The sequence below is a fragment of the Triturus cristatus genome, chromosome 6 (assembly GCF_964204655.1).
Source record: "Triturus cristatus chromosome 6, aTriCri1.1, whole genome shotgun sequence".
Taxonomy (NCBI): Eukaryota; Metazoa; Chordata; class Amphibia; order Caudata; family Salamandridae; genus Triturus; species Triturus cristatus.
Genome location: NC_140589.1, coordinates 73,291,115 through 73,309,543, shown reverse-complemented (window position 1 = coordinate 73,309,543; position 18,429 = coordinate 73,291,115). Strand labels below are relative to the sequence as shown.

Sequence of the window (18,429 nt, the reverse complement as noted above, 5' to 3'; positions counted from 1 at the left end):
GGTTTCGGCCGATTCGAATGTTTACTTAGATCTAAGAGCCAATCAGAATCGCGCTCGCGCACGCCACCGTACGCGTACGGTAAGCGTACCGTAAGCGCACCGTAAGCTGGCTCAGATATATATATTGATTTAAAGGCTATTTTCTCAGAATCTACTGAACAGATTTACACCAAACCTACAAAAGGCACTTCCTTGACCTGAGGACTACCTCTCTGCCAAATTTCTAGTAATTCTGTTCAGCCGTTCGGGCTGTAGCCCTGTCTAAAGGTCCTATGGAAAAATGCATGGGAAAAACGTGTTTTGGGACCCCCCTTTTATCTCAGCCCCCGCTTGATGAATCTCCCCGAGACTTTCAGGGTAGGAGCGGAGCGTAGCGCCCCACCTATTTTGAAAAATTTGCGAGGATTCGTCGACCGGCGCCAAAGTTATTCAAAATAGAATGTTGCGGATTTCCTATGGAAACGTGGTCCTAACTATAACTACCTACTGGCGACCGCCAGTAGGTAATATATATATATATATATACACACACCACACTCCTTCGCTTTCAGCAAAAAGTTGAGCACACACAGGGGTCCCAGTTGAAACTGCGCTTTATTTGAACACTCGGCATGACGCGTTTCGTTCTTGCGAACTTCCTCAGGGGCCGTGATAAAGTGAACTGTTTGCTGCCCTCAGTTTAAAACCACAGTGTCCCTCTACAATTGGTTGGATGCACTGCGAGCACTGCTGCAGGGAAAATACGGCCCGGACCCAACTGTGTGAGTCCGTGCGGAGCAGACACCTGGCGTCAGTACTGGCCCAAGTGGACGGTGTCTGCTCCTTTCCCCCGGCTTGCCTTTGATCTTCTGGGGCGTGATCTCATGCAGGCAGCAGTTCCTCTGACCCCTCACCTCACCGCTGACATCCAGGAACAGGACCAGCAGGCACCACCTAGGTAAGCAGCCGCCTCCCGCGAAGTTGCAGTCCATCAGTTATGGCAAGATTCACTGTTCCAGGTGAGCGGGGATCCAGCGTTTTCAAAAAGTTTTTGAACCAACATTACTTTGCCACCATATCCTCTGGATCACTTTAAAGGTGGGCGCTCACAGGGTGCTAGTGGCTGCACCCGAAACATACACACCACACTACTTCGCTTTCGGCAAGAAGTTGAGCGCACACGGGGGTCCCAGTTGAAACTGCAGTTTATTTGAATACCTGGCATGACGCGTTTCGTTCTGCAATTTGGTGACACTAGAAGAAAACATTAGCATGCATACTCAAGGTCAGGATTATACACCAAATGCACCTCAAGTACTTCGGTCAAGTCCACCACTTTTACGTTATTGAAATGAAAGCACACAAATATATGCTACCATAAGTGAGTAAAAAATGTCTAGGGCACGCGAATACCGAAGTGTCTTGGCGCTAGCAGAACCTCAAAACAGCTTAAAGTGAAACACAGATCTTATTTAGAAGAGGAGACAAAGAACCATGTCTTTATCGACTTCCTAAAGAGGGTAAGACTAGGTTAAGATCTTAAGGATAGAGGCAGAGAGTTCTAAAGTTTGCTTGCTGAGAATGGGAAACTCCTGCCACCCCACCTGGCATTCTTTATTTTTGGGATGACCACAAATTTGGAAAGAGAAGATCTCAATTCTCGCTGAGGGGAGTACCACCTAAACGTTTTTTGAAGGTAAAAGGGATCAGGGCCATGCAACGCTTTATACATCATACAGAGAACCTTAAACAGGATCCTCTCAGGTCCCGGCAGCCAATGCAATTCCTGGATCTTCTTTGTGACAGAACAGAACTTGGGCACCTTCAAGAGAAGCACTGCCGCAGCATTTTGTAATGATGGGAGCTTAGACTTAAGTAGTTTGTTTATCCCTAAATATAGAGCATTACAATAATCTATCCGAGAAAGGATCAAAGTCACCACAACCATTTTTGAGATTGATCTGTTCTGAAAAGTCTAAGATCCCCAGATTTTTGACATTCTGGACCAGAGAGGATAGTGGGCTAAGATAAACAGGCCACCACGAGTTGTTCTAGAACAATGTATTCCTCCCAGACAAAATAACCTCCATTTTGTCTTTGTTTAATTGTAAACAATTTTCCTGCATCCAAACTGAAATTGGAGTCAAACAGTTGTTGACATTTTTAGCAGCCATCCCTTCTTCGATAGGAATATATATGATTATTTGAGTATGATCCACATAGAATATGGCAGGAAAAACATATGATTGAATACATTTCAGCAGGGGAGTAATATAGATATTAAAGAGTGAGGGGGATAAAGAAGACCCCTGGGGTGCCCCACAGGGTGGAAAAAAGAGTTAGATTTGTGTGTACGTATATATGTCATAGTCAAGACGTTAAAGGGTGGAGTCAAAATTACCCTTCTCCAATGGTATGTTACAGCGCTCAGTTGTATGCCTGGTTGTAGGTTCCATATGTTATGTTGTTTGAATGTTTACGATGGCATTGTGAGTATGTGTGTGAGATTTAGGGTCAGTGTGTCTGTGTGTATTTGAGTGCAGAGATGCTTTACTTTACAGTTGCTTGGGTTTGAGCGTCTGGATGGATGGTGTGAGATGAGAGAGAGAAGAGAAGGAAGTGAGCAGGATGAAAAGTGGGATCTTCAGGAGAAGGAACACTAATAGATAAAGTGAGGTGAGTCGTTTTCTTGCTTTACATGGGTGATGTGAGTGGTGTAATTGTAATAAAGCGTTCTATGTGCTTTCAAGTAGCCAGAATATCAATGCCTTTCAAAAGCACCAGTGGTCTGGAAGCAGTAAATGAGGGATGAGGGATGTAAGTCCGGTTGGTCAGTACTGAGGACCGGAAAGCAGCAGCAACCCATCCTTTTTTCTTAAATGCTGCTTCCTTGATGAGATGAGAATGTTGGATCTGACAAAGAGGAGTTTTAACTGGAGAAACTTTGGGGCATATTTAAAAGCCGCTTGCGCCACTGGTGCATCACTTTTTGTGGCGCACCAGTGGTGCAGTGTGCTGCCCCATATTTACAAAGCCAAGTGAAGCCACCTTGCGTGGCTTTCATGGCCTGTTAAATATGGCCCCTTATCACGCATCACTTTGCGTGAAAGGGGCGTGCCATGGGTGTTGCTGTGGGTGTTCTCACTCACCACCCATGACTTCTGCCGCATTTCCAGATTTACGAGAAATTGGAAACCTGGAAATGCGTCTGAATGCTACACCTCTCCAGGGGATGCATAGGGAGGTGCAATGAGGAGAAATGTTTTCATTTCTCCTCGTTTTTTCATCTTTCTATGTGTGCTGCATTCTGCAACGCACATAGAAAGAAGAAAAGTCCTTTTGTGGTTGTTTTTGTGTAGGAAGGTGTCCCTTTCGGCACAAAAACTATCATCCCCGCAACACAGGCCCCCTTGCAACATGGTGCAACCCAAATGGTTAGCGGCACCGCGCTGCTTTACTTTGTTGTTACTAAGGCCCCATAGTCTGCATGTCCTGTCAGTGATAGACCACGTTTTGGAGTTGGCTCTTTGTGTGATCTAGAGCCATTGGAAGGTCTTGAGAGCAGGTCAGGTGTGTTATCTGGGGTTGAGGTGAAGAAAGAGCCCGGATGCAGCATTTTGTATCTTTGGAGTCTTCTCCTGATGTTGGCGAAGGGATAGTAAGAAGTCTTTGAATAATATAGTTGGAAGCTTTGAGGATGTGAGAGGACTGGGATTCTGTAGAAAAGGGTGTGGAGATACAACACTTACATTGTTCCCCACAGTACTTTCCAGAGGTTTTATAGAATGATATGCATAAGCTAGGTGGCAAAGACAAGGTGGTTGCTAATCCGATCATGTCCTGTCTGCCCAAGATCTCAGTTTTAAGGTGGTCGTCAAGAAATTGAACTTTTGTAGGAAGTTGAGAAAGATGTTTGTGTTGGATTCTGGTGGCTTTGTTATTTGAGATAGACTTGTGTGGCATCAATGTAGTCATCAAATTTCAATCTAAAAGAAGAAATGTGTGGTAATACCAGTGTCTTGGAAGTGTTTAAAGTGCTGATGGTAAAGCTTTGTCCTGAGGAGCTCCGCAGTTCATTGGTTGGTTCTCTGACCAATAAGGGACTATGTGTGTGGTTTATGTTCTGCAAGGGAGTAAAAATGATAAACATGCTATAGCTGAGGCCTGGATCTCCAGGCCAATCTATTGGGCAAATCCGGATGATAACCCTACCACCCCGGTATCGTCTCCACTCTCCGCACCTTAACTCTTCTACCCGTGCTGAGCTCACACTGCTCTCCACCCTTTGTTGTGTCCACCAATATCCAGCCCCAATCTGCCCAGTTCATTTAGCTTATACCTGCTCCTCAGTACAGGGCTCTGTTATTGTTCCATCTTTTAAATATGCACATATTTATGTACACAAACATATACATATAAACATAAGTAAGGTCACATACTCTGAGCAGCAGTGCATTGTTGGTGATGACACAGTAAAACTTTATGAAAAAAGGACGTTTCTCACAATTTTCTTCTATTGAAAAATTATCTGTAAAAGTCTTTTTGTATGGGAAGTTTTACTTACGGGTGAAGTTTCATGAGGGTGGTTAATTTAGCAACTTCATGATGTAGTAAATTTTGCTACTTTCTCAAACCTTACTGGTGGAACCATAAATATACACACCTATTTTGCCCATCTCACAGCCTAAAAAAGCACATTAGGGTTTTCCCAAGGGTCATATGGTGCCCTTCATCATGGAGACCTGACCTTAACAAATCTTACGCTGTGATCTCAAGGTAGGAATATTCTGGTGTAAACTACCCTTAAACTAGGGGGCCCCTGTTGCTGTCACACCCCACCATATTCAGTGGGTGTGCCCGGATCCCTTGGTGCCACTGACACTGGTTCCATAACCAGTGCTTAATTTGAGCCTGTGGTTGCAGGTGGGCGCCACCAGAACTTACTTTAGGGGGCTTGCACTTACTTTTCCTCAACATATTTGAATGCAGAGCAGGACAGAAAAACACACCAAACGTGGAAAGAGGGAGGAAGAGGAAGACAGAGAAATAGTGACAAAAGGAGAAAGCAGGGGTGGAAAAGAACCTTCAAGAGTGAGATAAAAGGGCCGAGAGAGCCAGCTTGAGGATGAAAGAGGCGTGAGGTGGAATAAAGACTACGAAGGCTTTGCATTCCGCAACCCCACCTCTTCACTCATTCATAGCGCCAGCCACTGCTTTTTGAGCAAAACATTGGGCTCCTTCAGATACATTTTTTTTTTACAAATAAATGACCGTCCTTAACTGAGGACCCAATGTACCAAGAGTCTCATAAAAGTGGACCCAAGTAGGGCACTGAAATTTTGTGGCCAGTCTTTAATTTTGCAATGTGACCTAAGTCGCATCAAAAAAAATGTCCATTTGCAGATGATGACAGAGTGACCTCGTTAATGAATATTAATTGGACAGATTACTATGTGCACCCCCTTGTGATTGGTTATAAACACAGGGATGGTGGCCTGCAAGGAACAGCACACTCCACCCACGTGTTTGCAATCACAAACAGGTTTTTAACAACAGCTCATGTTCTTTAATGGAGCTGGTTCTGCTTCAAAAAATGTTTCCCGTTTGGGAAAACCTCAGGGGCTGCTGACACTCTTCACAAAGGGCCTTTTGGTGAATCACTTAGCACCTTCTTTGAGTGGCCAATAACTGATCAATGATTTAGATCTGCAATAGCAAATGTTAACCGTTGATATATACCATGCAGAATTGTAACTAGGCCAGGACACCCCTTTTACGTCCTCCCTTAGTGTGATTCAATATGGGGCGGTAAACCCATTCTGTATGCTGAAAATGTTTTTCTGACTCATAAAATGGGTTTAATGCATACCAAAAAACCATTTAGAGGTCTCAAAATCAGTGATTTGCCAATTCACAAGGTTTGCATTCACAAAATAGATTTGTACATCTGATCCAAGGCCCTTAAAGACACAGTTTCTCTTGGGTGCGTCCTATTGTGCTTCCATTTATCTAGTACCTTTTTTGGAATAAAAATGTTTTAGCTGTGCTGTTTATGTATTGTACGTCTTAAGTTCGTGGCACCATTTTATGTTTAGCCCCCATTTTGAGCCATGATCGAAACTCATTTCTCTCTCTCTGCCCCTGCTGAAAGCAGCTGCGATAGTTTTCGTTTCTTCAGGGTTGAGCCGTGCTGTACTAATGAATACACTGTTCTTATTAGTTAGCGTATACCTTTCCCACTAGATAGGCATGCTCCCACCTCTGGAGCGGCAGGCACAGTCAGAACGACCTTGGCGATAAGATAGCGTGTGCCCGGTCTCAGGATTGAAACTCATTCTTCTGTACCTCCTTTGTCTAGCTGCCTCCAACTGGAAATTTCCAGTCAGGGCGGGTCTTCATTGGTTCTGAATTGTACATAAAGTATCACCATGTTTGCTGAAGTCAGTCCCTCGGCAGCCATCCCAGGAGGCTGGTCAGACTGGACTAAGCTTGTGTGTACCAGAATAAATATACTTGGTTTGTAATATATTCTCTACTGTCTGACCGACTCTTCATTTGTATGGAAGGCTGAGAAGGGGTCGGGAGTGACCCGGGTGACCCTGATCGGGTCACTTCCTTCAGTTGGTGCCCGAACAGGGACTCCATCGGCTGACCCATCCTTGCTCACGGACGAGTGGGGAGGTAGTGCCCATCGTCGGGTAAGACGGGCAGACCAGGGATCCCTGCACAAGAGTTCCTGAACTCACAGCTGCCCCGTCGGTCTGACCGGTTGGTGCCTCGCCAAGTGGTCATCCCGACTGGGGTCCTGAATGGCGAAACCCTTGGATCTGATCGTTTGGTCCGAAGAGTCGGCAGTGGAGAATAAATTTGTTTGACCTGTGTGCACCAGGTGAGTTTGTTTTGGTTCTTTGTGGATATAGTACCATTTTGGTTTGTTTTCGGTACGGTCTGGGAACGATTTTGGTTTACATTTGGTGCGGTCTGAGGACTGATTTGGATACAAAGTGTTTGTGAACGCTTTGCCAGGCAACATAACGAATTTGGCTTACATTTGAAAATTCCTGGGTTCAGTCGGCTTTTTGGTTTCCTGTTGTTGTTGTTGTTCTGCTGATGCTCGACTGTAAGAAAGTCAGCCGGCGCCTCCGGAAGGCACTCCGAATTTTGACATGTATGTGAAGCATGGCCTTGGCCCTATTATGTTTAGTACTCTATGGCACAAATACACGAGGGACAATGCTGAGTTGAAGTGGCCATTGAGGGGCACCTTTAATGAGCAAAAAATTGCTGTCTTACAGGAGAAGTTGTTTGCAAGAAGAAGTAGGCAGTCTATGTTTGATTCCCTCAGAACATGGCAAAAGGAGGTTAAACAGAGGTGAATGAAAGCAGAGAAAGATGCCCGGAAGAGGAGAATTCAAACATTGACTCAGAAAGCTGTAGCGCATGATAGAGAGAAGCAGGAGCTAGGCATTGGACGTGAAGACAGGAGATTCCGGATACAGATTGATAAATCCTATGTAGCCCAAGAAGAAAATGATATGTTTGTGGAACAATTGTTAGATAATGACCCCCACCCCCATCTGCCCCACAGAGGGTATTTCCAGCTTATCCCTCACAGGCCCAGCTGCCTGGTTCTGCTGTCTCTGATGTTTCTGCTTCTGTTATTGTTGATCAGACTACCTTGGCCATGGCACCTCCTGTCCTTTCCTTGCCCTCGCCATCTGTGGCAACTGTGACTGTTAGTACTCCTGCAACGCCTATTGCTTCGGCGTCTCTCTCCAGCTCCTCAAAACAGCCGCCAATGACGTTAGGGCCCGCTCCCTCTGTTGTTACCCCCACCGTGTTCCTCCATTCCCCGACATTACTGAGTAGTGGAACACCGGTACGCGGCCCTGAGGATAGAGATTGGATGAAATTTAATGTACGTATGGGGCGGACGTTGGTCCGATTTGATATGGGAGATGCAGAGAAACAGGTGGTGGCCAATCAGGCTGCCTAGTGGGCTCGTAACACCATTTACAGTGTGGAAGATGTGTGGCGTGTGATGAAAGATTATGAGCCTTTTGTACAACAACATGCCCTTAAGCATATGTCAGCTAGGGGTGGGCGAAATTTGCGTAGTCGCGCTACACAAAGCTCCGCGAAACAGTAAAACATCTCTGCGAGCACGCAAAAGTTCAGCGAACACGTGGAATTGCTTGTTCCGCCCGTTCGCGGTGCTTTTTTCCTGTTCGCGAACGCTGTTTGCGTGCTCATGGAGAAATATCTTGCGAACACGCATTTTGAAAGCGCAAACAAGCAAAAAATACCGCGAAGGCGCGGATCGCGGAATTTTTGGCAATTCCGCGTTCTCTGTGGAATGCGAAATTACCCAAATTCCGCAAATTCTGTGAGCGGAACGGAATTTACCGCCCAGGCCTAATGTCAGCTACTTTGATCAGTCTTTCGGAGCAGTATTTCAAGGGCGCAGCACCGCAGATCATATACGATATTAGGGATCAGGTGTATGTTACTGATATGGAGCCTGCTCATGTCTTTGGTAATGTTGCAACGTTGGTTGCTTGTCAGAGAAGGCTGCTTGAGAAGCACCCCACCCCGGTAACTCAATTATAGATGCCGGAGGTTCATCCTGTCCACCATCCTGAGATACCAGAGCTAAGGGATCAGCATGATCATGTTAGTAGGCCAAGGGTAGAGGCCCATTTTCAAGAACAATGGGTGTTTACTCCATGGAAAAGGAGTGAAGTTTTGTCTCTTAAGACTCAGTTATCCTGACCCTAGGAAAAATCCTACCACTTATCATAAGGAATTGACTGAAACGGCCCTCTTCAACACTAATTACACTTGCTGATATTGAAATGTTTTTAGCCTACTACTTCCGGTCGATATTTGGAGACAAGTGCACACACAGGATCAAGTTACGGAATTGGGTGGTACCTGGGATCAAATTAAAGCATGGGATCAGGAACTAAAGCCTGGTGATAAGCCTAGAGCACAGATACTTTCATTGCCCGGCCATATCATTATGTATCTGCATTCTCTTATTCCTCTGAGGAAGGTTGATTGGGACAAGTTATCGGCTTGTAGTCAGAAGAAAGATGAGAGTGTGTCTGATTTTTTCACTCAGTTTTAAGGTGTGTTTTTGGATTATAGTGGACAGGATTTGTCGATTGAAGGGGGTGTGCGACTGTTTGTTAATATGTTTGTTTCCAATTTGCTTCCTGAGATTGCGACCCGATTACAGGCTTCCGAAAGCACCTGGTCTACCTCTTCCCCTTCTGTTATTCTGAATATGGCGCAGGATTATGAGCATAGGGAAAATGAGGATAAGGAGAGGTCAGAAAAGAAGCATAAGGATTTGAAGACGAAGGTCTTGTAACAGCAGGCTTCTAGGGGAAATGATAGAGGACATGGTGGTTCGGCCTGACAGCTTCCCCTCACTAGAAGGCCCACGAGCTCCCCGCCTTTAGGGCCGAATCAGTGTGTGTACTGTAAAGAGGAGGGACATTGCGTGCTGAGTGTCCGGTGCTGTTGTAGAAGGTCGCGGCTCCTGGAGGATGAGGTTCTCGTGGACGGGATCGTGGAGCTGGTGGCCAAGACAGGGCTCAGAATGCTGTGGCCTCTCAGGGTCGTTCAGTTCAGAACTATTTTGATATTGTTCGGGGTGGACAGTATTATCATGATGATTATGATATGGATGAGGTGACAGAGATGTCTTATAGCTAGGACAGCCAGGAACAGAGTGAGGGAGTAGTTGCGAAACCTGTAGATCAACGTGGTCCGTACATCAGAGGGGATGTGCATGGTTCGACTAAGGAGTTCTTGGTGGATACTGGTGCAACAAACAGCTCTATTTCTCGTTTCTTGGTCCCTGGGGTGGCTCTGTCTGGCCATAATAATGTTTCAGTAGGTTTTTCTGGAGTACCGGTTGTGAGCCCCATTTCAAAACCCCTTGCATTGACTGTTGATCCTTCGCCATTCTTGTTGATGTCCAATTGTGGCGAGAATTTGAAGGGTTTGGACTTGTTGAAGAAATTGCATGCTACGATTTATTGCTCCCCAGCAGACGTCTATATAAATGATGGGTCCTGATGTGGTGCATGCTAAGCAGTGTCTATCCAAAGATGCACCCCTCCCTGCTGAATTTAAGGATGTGCCTCCCACACTGTGGGCAACGGGTGACACAGATGTGGGTTTGTTGCAGATATCGCCTCTTTTAATGCAAGCCAAGGAAGGTGCTATTTTACCCCTTATACCTCAGTATAAAATATCGCAGGCAGGTGAGTGAGCTTTGATACAAATTGTGCAGGATTTGATTGAGAAAGGAGTGGTTGAGGAGACGACCGCTAATGTTTGCAATTGCCCAATTCTTCCCATACTCAAGCAAACACCTTTGGGTCCCTCTGAGTATCAAAAATATGTTTATCGCTTTGTGATTGATTTGCATAAAGTTAACAAAATAGTGGTCTCTTGACAATGATTCCTGCTTCTGCTAAATTATTTTCTCTCATTGACTTGAAAAATGCATTCTTCAATATTCCCATTCATCCTGATAGCAGATATCTGTTTAGGTTCACCATAGCTGATAGAAGCTTTAGATTGTGTTGCACTCCTCAAGGCTATGCAGAGAGTCCGAATATCTATAGTCAGGCATTGAAAAGTCAGTTGGATTCCTTGTCGCTCCCTACATGTAATGTATTGCTTCAATATGTTGATGACTTGCTCATCACCTCGGAGACAGAGCAAGGTTGCAGCGACAGTGCAGTTAAATTGTTGCTACATGTAGCTCAACATGGCCATGAAGTATCCCTTTCCACATTTCAGTATTGTCGACAGGAGGTCACCTACTTAGGTCACCTACTGTCGAAGGAAGGTAGGAGATTGACCCCTGAGCGCATCAGTACCATTGTTAAAATGCCCGTTCCACAAACACGGAAAGATGTGCGCGCTTTCATAGGTATCATTTCCTATTGCAAGTGGTAGATACCTGGCTATTCGCTGCTGTCTGACATCATGGTGGGCGTGTGTGGAGGATGGCCGGGTGCCGTCTGAACCCTGCCCACTCAATAAAACGGCCGCACAGCGTGAAACTTCGCGCAGCGCAGAAAGGGTTAACACTAAAAGATGTGCATGAACCCCTGCCTTGGATGCCAGAGTGTCAGCAGTCTTTTGAGCAATTAAAAACTGCACTTTGCTCGGGTCCAGTGCTTGGTACCCCTAACCACGCTAAATGCTTCATGTTGTACGTCCATGAGATGGGTGGTTGTGCACTTTCTGTTTTAACACAAAAATTCGGGGATAAGCAACAACCGTGTGCTTATTTCTCTGCTGTGCTTGATCCTGTCGCCCGAGCCCTCCCGAGCTGTCTAAGAGCGGTCGTGGCTGTCTCAATAAGACAATCGGCTGGACTCGTCCTTGATACTGACCCCACAGTTATGGTACCCCATGCTGTGGATACACTTTTGAAGAAGACAAGGACACAGTGCACGTCTGACAGGTTACGAGCTAACGCTCTTTGCGAAGCACATTACGACCACACGCTGTGCCACGCTGAATCCAGCCATGTTACTACCCCTCCCTTCTGAGAATGAAGAAATTGACATACATGATTGTATCTTCCGGACGGAAGAAGAGACGAAAGGACGGGTAGACCTGACTGATGTTCCCTTATCTGACCCTCAAGGGGAACTATATGTCGATAGCTCTTGCTTCAAGTTACTAGATGGCACTTCAACTGCTGTGTATGCCATTACTACACTGCATACGGTAGTTGAGACATCACGAGTTCCCTATCAGTCGGCCCAAGCTGCAGAGTTTGTTGCCCTTATTCGAGCCCGTGAATTGAGTGAGGGACTAGTTGTTAACATTTATACTAAAAGTCAGTACGCCTTTGGAGTCGCCCATAATTTTTGGCAGCTCTGGCCAGAGAGGGTTCCTTACTTCCCATGGGGCGAAAATTCAACACAACCCTCTTATATATAGGCTTCTGTCTGCTTTGACACTCCCTAAGAAATTGGCAATAGTGAAGTGCAGCGCCCATAGGAAAGTTACTGACGATGTAGATATTGGGAACACCTTTGCAGATCAGACAGCTAAGGAAACAGCTCAAACTAAGATGAAAATATTATTTGTAGCAGGTCCTGCTAGGTGGGTGCCCGAGGTCTCCATGTTTGAGGATACACTAGAGAATGTGAAGGATATATAGAGGTAGGCCACAGTGGAGGAATTAGCAGTGAGGCAAGAAGGTACAGCAAACTTGAACGATGAGGGATGTTGGATTGACAAGTCAGGGAAGCAGAGATGAATGTTGCCAGATGCATACGTTCTTCCTGTAGTCACAATGGCTCATGGCCCAGCCCATATCAGTGCTAAGGGTATTAAAAAGTTGTTAGACCATGTATGGCAAAAAGACAACATTTGGAAGACAGCTGCATATTTAGTGAAGTACTGCATGGTGTGCATGATGCACAATCCTGGCAAGGGTACTCCTACACCACCCGTAAATTTTGAACCTCCCACGTTCCCTTTTGAACTCCTTCAAATGCACTACATAGCGATGGATAGGGTCAATAATTTAAAGTACGTGTTGGTGGTTGTTTGTGCGTTCAGTAAATGGGTTGAGGCCTACCCCACCAAAGAAAATACAGCTATTGCGACTGCAAAGGTACTCCTGAAGGAGTTCTTTCCTCGCTTCGGCTTGCCCCGTTTGATCTGAGTGATAACGGAAGTCATTTCAATGCCAAGGTTATTCAGTTAGTTTGTTAGGGTCTACACATAAAACAGAAATTTCATGCTGGGAATCACCCCCAGTCAGCAGGTTTGGTTGAGAAGTACAATGGTACTCTCAAGATAAAATTGGCAAAGATTCAGGAGACAACAGGGTTACAGTGGTCAGATACTTTACCATTAGCTCTTTTGTCAACTAGAACCACAGCACATTATAGAAGAGGATTGTCATCCTATGAGGTCGTGTTTGGACGTCCCGCAAATGTCTGGGGCGTCCCGCATAAGTTTTCTGAGATTGAGTACCCTTTATTGAAAGATTATCTGTGCAAGTTAACAGAAAGTTTACGTTCTATTCACCAACAGATTCATGAGTCACTCCCACCCATACCAGAGGGGCCCAGTCACAACATTCAGCCTGGGGACTTGAGTTTGCTGCGTAATTTTCAGCGGAAGAAGAGCTTGGAGCCCCAGTGGAAGGGGCCCGAGCAAGACCTCCTTGCAACTCGGAACTCTGTGAAAGTCGATGGCTGAAAAAATTGGATCCATTCCAGCCGTTTCCGCAGGATACCCTTACCCCTACCCTATGATCAGTGGGTGAGGGACGGCATTGGGGACCCCGAGGGTGAAAAGGTGCCTCAGTTCATCCCTTTTGGTGATGCGAAGCTTACATGGACCCGAACGGATGCAGAGAAAGATTTTATGCCAAATGCAGCGGTCCCTCCGGAAATACGAGCCATTAAGGAAAAGTTATTTGTTGACCACCTCGGTGCGTGGAGTCACCAGGTACAATTTGTGCCCTCGGCTAAGGAAGGGTGCATGAAAGGAGAAGTCAGATTAGCTAGGGATAGACTGTGCAAGTTAGGGTGTACTTTGCTATAGTACCAACTGTGTTAGTTTAGGGTGAGGCAAGATTGGTGCACTGTTCTGACACTGGACAGGATAGATCGAACATGCTGCCTTGGAGGGTATACTATCCTGAGTGACATGGGATTCATCGAGAGCTAAGACTGAGCAAGCTCCACCGCCGGTGCTCAAGAGCCCCAACGCTGATGAACAATAGAACCCTGTACCAGTGAGGCTCAGATGGATACTGGGAACAATTGCCTCTGTTATTAGTTTTATTGCATTCTCTTTCTTGCTTCACAATGCATCTGTTTGGTCGGCCTATTAATGAGGAGGTGCAGCCATTTGCACCACCTCGTCCAGCGCGGGGTTGGTCCACAAAGAGTAAAATAGTTTTCGCATTAATAGATGTGATTGCACTAATAACTGTCCTTGGAATATCCTGGTTTCTGGAGGACAAGTATCCTGTACATTCCTTGGTTAGTACAATGCCTGATTCTCCTGAGCACATCTTTGTTACTTTGGCCCCTAACAAAGAAGAGCATAGAAAGTCTTACACAGACACTGTATTTATACAAATGTTGGGTTTTTGGATTGCTGCCCTCAGTCACTCATAAGAGGAAGAGGTGTGGTGCCGCGGCCAGGGTGAGGGAAGAGGTGTGGCGCCGCAGCCAGGGTGACTGACTCCGGAATCTGGGGATCACGATTCGATCCCCGGCGCCAGCGGCAGATTAGCCCAGCACCATGTGACTCTGGGCGATAGCTTGCTTAATCTTCCCTAAGGCCCCCAGCGCCTAGAGACCCTTACGGGTAATTGTTCGCGCTTTACAAATGTGGATTATTATAAGAGCGATAATTTGTCCATGCCATTGTCATATATTGGCAGCTGTGAAGGTTGGTTTGAATTGCTCATTATGGTGCACTATCATTTCCAACTCACTACCCAGGTTATTACATCTGCTGACTCTCACACTGTGATAGAGTAAATACGTTTTAATCACAGATTTACTCCCATAGGACAGGTAGGAAATGAGACCTCTGGTACATTATCCCCAAAATCCTCTATTAGAATATGTGAAAAAGTGAAGAACGAAACATGGCTTAGAATGGAAATAGCTGATTTCCACAGGTTCAACACCTCTGAATATTTTAAATCTTTCCAAGATCGTAATGTTACTAAGGACAACCTGATGCCAGTGTCTATGGTTAACACAACAGCTAGTTTCTGTGTCCAGAGGACCAGGAAGGTAAAGGTGGGGGAGAGTAAATGCAATTTCACCTACAGACTGAGCACCATTAATAGTCCCCCCTTGATCCTACCCTAGAATGTCTATTTTGATTGTGGATCCCAGGCTCATGTCTGGCAGATGTTACCTCTCTTTCCTTCTTCCCCCTGTGTATGTTGCCCGGTCCAATTACCATAAAGACCATCTGCTGCAACGTAGGAGTATATACTTGCCCTGAGTCAGAAGGGTTGCTACACTGGGGATACACATCAGGCAGATACCATCTGGCAACAGTTTGACGATGCTGCAAGGGGTCGTTTGCCTTTCTGAGGCCCATGGCTAACAGTCTTCAGTTTCTTCGGCTAACAAGAGTTGTGGAAGGGGTTATTAATACAACAGCTGGGATACTGACAAACATCACTGCTGCGCTCCAGGCTACAAGATTAGTTACCTTAAAGAACAGGATGGTGTTAGACGTTATCCTTGCTGATCGGGGAGGGGCCTGTCGCATCATTGGTAGCAGCTGTTGCGTTTACATACCTGACCATGCCCCTAGTGTGTATACAGCTATACAAAAATTGCATAGACTTTCGTCAGACATGCACCAAGAGACAGGTACTTGGACACTATCAGGGTGGTTCTGGAATATACTAACAACATGGGGCTGGAAGATACTTATCTTTTTGGTTGCAGTAGCTGGTATTATCTTTACATGTTACCTCTGCATACACTGTCTCCCGGCTTGTTGTACCTGTTGTGTATGTGCTCAGGCCCCTAAACCAAAAATATCAGTTCATGACACTAATGCTGCGATCAGGTTGCAGAAACACATTGATGACATCATGCAGATCGATGAAGGTATCTTTGAATACTGACTATGTACACATCAGCTTATGGTGATGTTTTCTTATCCTTGCAATATGTTATCTGTTCTAGATAGTAACATAAAAGTTGTTAGGGAATGCTAAAAGGAGGGTCTGTTGGAATAAAAAGGTTTTAGCTGTGCTGTTTATTTATTGTACGTCTTAAGTTAGCATTCGCGGCACCATTTTATGTTTAGTCGTCATTTTGAGCCATGATTGAAACTCATTTCTCTCTCCCTGCCCCTGTGGAAAGCAGCTGTGATAGTTTTTGTTTCTCCAAGGTTGAGCCTTGATGTACTAATGAATACACTGTTCTTATTAGCACATACCTTTCCCACAAGATAGGCCTGCTCCCACCTTTAGAGGGGCAGGCACAGGCAGAACAACCTTGGTGTTAAGATAGCGTGTGTCCGGTCTCAGGATCGAAACTCATTCTTCTGCACCTTCTTTGTCTAGCTGCCTCCAACAGGAAATTTCTAGTCAGGATGGGTCTTCATTAGTTCTGAATTGTACATAATGGGGCATATTCTCAAGAACGTATGATAACCATCGCAAAAGTAACTTAACGGGGCTCTTGGTTTATAGACCCCCAGGATCATCCACGCGGTTTGCCCCTAGCTTGATAGAGTGTCTTATCCAACCAGCACTTAGGTATGAGAAATTACTGCTACTAGGGGACTTGAATCTCCACTTTGATGATGCTTCTAATGTGGGGGCTCAAGAGATCTGCCAAGAACTGGCAGCATTACAGATGATATTTAAAATCGGAGCTCCCCACTCATCAGTTGGGTCATCTAATGGACCCCATTTACTAGAAATAGAGCCACCGCTGCCGGTCTTATGGTCAGACCATTTCCTGATTCCTTTCAAAATTAGGATGCCTGTAATTAAGGTACAGGAAAAGGTGGAAAGTAAGGAGAAACGTAGGAGGTGGGTGGGCTTCTCTTCAGAAAATTTCAACATGGCCCTTATACAGGGTGGGCCTCCGGGCGGCTTGGATATTGAGTCAGTCTGTGATGCCTTAGGCAGACACATCACGGAGGCTCTCGATAATGATGCACCCTGGTCCACCAAAGTATCAGGGAGACAAAAAAAGTCTACCCCCTGGTTCGGGGTGGAACTTATGATGGCCAAGGCAGCTTGTAAACGCCTCGAAAGAAGGTGGAGAAGAGACTTTTCAGCTATCGGTAGGAGTGAATATAAAGCATGAGAAGGTAGCCAATATCCAACTGACGGCTCACATTAGTAAGCATAATCTCCTCCACCCAACCCAATCAGTTTTCGAGCATCTTATTCTACTGAATCAACCCTGCCTCTGTCTACTGAGACCATCCGGAAATTTGTGGATGAGGGACAAATGGTGGCCTTAGTTCTTTTAGATTTGAGTGCCGCATTCGACACTGTGGCCCATCACACATTGCTACAGTGTCTCAGAAAGGGAGGGGTGGTCGGTAAAGCCTGGGAATGGATGGAATCTGTTCTGCAGGACCGCAGCTTCCAGGTAGCACAGGGACCCCACAGATCAAAACATATCAAATTGAAACAGGGGGTCCCACAGGGGTCTACCCTTAGTCTGACCCTATTTAATCTTTATGTCACACCAGTGGCAGAGACTATGGAGAACTTTGGGGTCAAGGTCGTGTCGTATGCTGACGATACTTAACTGGTTGTGTCTCTTACTCAACCAGATGAGATGGCAGCCAGCAATCTTACACCATGTCTGCAGGAGTTGGCGTTCTGGATGGCTAGTAACTGCCTCAAACTGAATGGAAACAAAACGGAGGTGTTGGTCATAGGCAAGGCACCATCAGTGTGGACATCGGCATGGTGGCCACAGACACTGGGCCCCACCCCCAAGCCTAGCGAACAGGTTAGGAATTTAGGGGTGTGGCTTGATAATAAGCTCTCATTTGAACATCATACTAGACGGGTGGCAGGCACCTGTTTTGGAGTCCTGCGGGGACTCAGGAAGACGTTGGACCTGCTACCTACCTGCCTTAGTGACATCTAGGCTGGACTATGGAAATGTCCTCCACTTGGGAGCTAACACTAAGTGCATTCAGAGGCTACAACGCATCCAGAATGCGGCAGCTCGCCTGGTTTTGATGTTGCCCAAGAGAGCCTCTTCCAAGAGAGCGTTGGCCACCCTGCATTGGCTTCGGATTAAGGAGCGAATTCTGTTCAAAGCGTTCTGTGTGAGTCATCGGATTGTACAGAGGAAGGGGCCCGCCTACCTCCATAACCTCCTAACCTCCTATGCCCCTACCCGTCAATTAAGGTCTAGCGGGAAGGGTCAGGTCATCATACCCACCATCAAGAGAGCAAGGATGGGCGGGCGCTCCTTTCGCTTTGTGGCAGCTCAACAGTGGAACAAACTCCTGTGGGGGCTCAGGACGGAGGTCTCAGAGACGACCTTCCATAAGGAGCTGAAAACATATCTTTTCCCCTCTGAATAGAGTAGCAGGGAGCTCATACGGGTAGGAATTGTATCTCGACATGGATGTCAGGGGCCTTGTTTCCGTAGCGCAGGGACACACTAGCCTAGTGTAACCATGCGCTTTATAAATTTGCTTATTATTATTATTATTATTATTATTATTATAACGCAACCTTTAACATCGCAGTCTATCGCGGGAAATTTACGCCGTGTTAACCAAGTATTCACAACACAGCGGCACCATGCGATACTCTCCAGATTTATTTATTTATTTATTTAAGGTTTTTATAGAGCGCGTAGTCACCCTTGAGTATCCCAGCGCTGAAACCTCAGACTCCTAAGGAGGGGGCAAAGAGAG

At 45.9% G+C, this 18,429-nt stretch overlaps 1 long non-coding RNA gene across 2 annotated transcripts in view; it reads right to left on the bottom strand.

Moving 5' to 3' along the window:
• LOC146813777 (uncharacterized) overlaps window positions 1-18,429 on the bottom strand; it is a 116,228-nt gene that overhangs the window by 36,327 nt on the left and 61,472 nt on the right. The window lies entirely within an intron of this gene.